The following is a 3,365-nucleotide window of genomic DNA, read 5'->3' on the forward strand; positions in this document are numbered from 1 at the left end:
TTTAAGAAGAGAATATGAATGTGCCTATTTAATCCAATTGTTTGAAACCCTACCTATCAAAATTTCCCCTAAAGAGCTATACATTCATAATTTTCTTACTGTTACTATTTTTCCATCTTCTTAATGAATCGTATCTCTGAATCACCAGGCATGTTCCCTAATCCTAATGATGCCCCCACCTGTAGCTTCAGTCACTTGGCAAATATTTTCTGCATGCTTACTGTGTTTAAAACTCTATAGTGAATAAAGAAGCACACATACACACAAACACACACATGCACACGCAATGGATTCAGTCTCCCTTCTCACACAGCTTTTAGGTTCCAAAAGATCTGATAGTGAAATTTTGCTTTAAAGACTAGACCATCTTTGTGGACATTATGGAAGCTACAGCTGCTTCCACACAGCTGCTGTGGCCAAAAAGGAGCCCAGAGTGACAGTTTTCCCTGATGGTCGACTTTCTGCTTGTCGTTTCTGCGACATTTAGGGAAAATACAGTTCCCCTGTGCCTGCCATTTCTCCGCTGTGGCAGATGAAGATTCCAAGATAGTGGAAGTTGATTTTTCTGGTGAGTGAGGACTCTGGGGGACATGACAGTGATGAAATGCAACAACATCAGGACCTGGTTGCCCCCAAGTTTTTTGGCAGCGTCTGGTACTGAATAGACCAGCTTTTTTCTGAAGCTGTACTTCAGTCTAAGATCTAGTTACCAGTAAAGCTGTTCTCATCTGTGATTATGGAGCTGCAGAGTTAGGAGAGAATCACCATAGGAGGAGGTAGACAAAAAGATAACGGGTCATTTTAGGCAGAAACAGTAAACTCTAAGCAGAGGCTTTTGGTTTTTGCTAATGCTGTATATGGTACTGGATTACAGGTTACCAAGAAAAGACTCTGGAAGTGAAAACATACTATAAAAAAGACTAGACCATCTTTATCATGCATACATTCAGAATGAAGATAAAAGTAGACCACACAAACTAAACAAGTCTCTGTGACCTCTGGATACTGAGAGAATAGTGGAGATGCAGAAAGACAAATCTGAAAATCTGAAACCTGAAATGTTGCAAACTCTGAAACTTTTTGAGTACAAACATGATGCTGAAAAGAAATGATAATTGGAGCATTTTCAATTTTGAATTTAGGATGCTCAGCTAGTAAGTATGATGCAAATATTCCAAAGTCAAAGAAAATCCAAAATAATTCTTGTTCCAAACATTTTGAATAAGAGACACTCAGAAGAGCATCCAGGATTCATTACCTCAACCTTATATCATCATTTTTTAAATTTCAAAGTATTATGGGGGTACAAATGTTTTTGGTTACATGGATCACTTTTGCAATGCTTGAATCAAGGTTAAAATTGTGCCTATCACTCATTAGGTGGATTTTCGCCCATTCCTTCCTCTTCTCTCCCCCTTCATTGAGTTTTACTTCCCTATATGCACATGAGTGTTCATTAGTTAGTTTCAATTTATTAATTATAGTGAGTACATATGGTGATTATTTTCCCATTCTTTAGATATTTCACTTAGGATAATGGTCTCCAGTTCCATTCGAATTGTTGCAAAAGGCATTAAGTCATTCTTCTTTATGGCTGAGTAGTACTCCATGGTATACATAGACCAAAATTTGTTAATCCATTCATGAATTGATAGGCATTTGGTTTGATTCCACATCTTTGCAATTGTGAATTTTGCTGCAATAAACATTCGAGTGTAGGTGTCTTTTTGATAAAATGACTTCTTTTCACCCAGCAGTGAGATTGCTGTATCAAATGGTAGGTCTACTTTTAGTTCTTTTGAGGAATGTCCATACTGTTTTCCATACAGGTGGTACTACTTTGCAGTCCCACCCACAGTGTATAAATGTTTCTTTCTCTCTTCATCCATGCCAGCATCTATTATTTATAAACTTTTTAATAGAAGCCATTCTGACTGGAGTAAAGTGATATTTCATTGTGGTTTCCATTTGCATTTCCCTGATGATTAGTGACATTGAGCATTTTTCCATATGTTTATTGACCATTTGTTTATCTTCTTTTAAGAACCTTCTGTTCATGTCTTTTGCCCACTTTTTAATGGGGTTGTTTGATTTTTTTCTTGCTGATTCACTTGAGTTCTTGTAAATTCTTGTTATTAGTCCTTTATCAGTTGTATAGCTTGCAAATATTTTCTCCAATTATGTAAGTTGTCTGTTTGCTCTGTTGATTATTTCCTTGGCTGTGCAGAAGCTTTTTAATTTAATCAAGTTTCATTTATTTACTTTTGTTGTTGCTGTGATTGCCATTGAGGTCTTTTTCACAAATTCTTTGCCTAGGCCAATATCTCGAAGAGTTTTTCTAACATTTTTTTCTAGAATTCTTACAGTTTTATGCCTAATATTTAAGTCCTTTATGCATCTTGAATTAATTTTTGTGAGTGGTGAGAGATATAGATTCTGTTTCATTCTTCTTCATGTGGCTATCTAATTTTCCCACCACCATTTATTGAATAGGTCTTCTTTCCCCCAGTGTATATTGTTGTCTGCTTTGTCAAAGATCAGTTCACTGTATATGGATGGTTTTATATCTGGTTTTTTTTTTTTTGTTCTGTTCCATTGGTCTATGTCTCTGTTTTTGTGCCAGTACCATGTTGTTTTAGTTACCATAGCCTTGTGGTATAGTTTGATGTCTGGTAATGTTATGCCTCCTAATTTGTTCCTTTTGCTTAAGATAAGCTCAGTAAGAAATGTGGAAAAATATTACAACGATACCACAGATATGAAAAATATCATCTGTGAATACTATGAAAATCTCTACACACATAAACTCCAAAACATAGAGGAAATGGATAAATTTCTGGAAACACATAACCTCCCAAGACTCAGTCAGGAAGAAATAAAACTCCTAACCAATCAATAATGAGCAATGAGATTGAAGCAGCAATAAAAATTCTTATAACAACAACAAAAAAAAAACCTGTACCAGCTAGATTCACAGCTGAATTTTACCAACCTACAAAGAAGAGTTGGTACCCATACAGCAGAAATTATTCAGTAACATTAAGAAGAACAGAATTCTCCCCAACTCATTCTACGAGGCCAGTATTTCATTGATACCAAAGCCAGGAAAGGACACAACAAAAAAAGAAAACTAAAGACAAATATCCCTTATGCATATAGATACAAAAATCCTCAATAAAATACTAGCAAACCAAATTCAACAGCACATCAAAAAAATAATTCACCGTGACCATCTCTGGCTTCATCCCAGGGATGCAAGGGTGGTTCAATATACATAAATCAATAAATGTGATTCACCACATAAACAGAGGCAAAAACAAAGATCATATGATCATCTTAAGAGATGCAGAAAAAGTATACAACAA

General features: G+C 35.6%; 1 non-coding gene across 1 annotated transcript; it reads left to right on the forward strand.

Annotated features, from left to right (window-relative positions):
• The first annotated feature begins 370 nt into the window (after positions 1–370).
• Positions 371–500, forward strand: LOC138383097 (small nucleolar RNA SNORA16B/SNORA16A family). Its single transcript, XR_011233542.1, has one exon. It is a non-coding gene; the product is annotated as a small nucleolar RNA SNORA16B/SNORA16A family (small nucleolar RNA).
• The last annotated feature ends 2,865 nt before the right edge of the window (positions 501–3,365 follow it).

This window comes from Eulemur rufifrons, chromosome 4 (genome assembly GCF_041146395.1).
Source record: "Eulemur rufifrons isolate Redbay chromosome 4, OSU_ERuf_1, whole genome shotgun sequence".
Taxonomy (NCBI): Eukaryota; Metazoa; Chordata; class Mammalia; order Primates; family Lemuridae; genus Eulemur; species Eulemur rufifrons.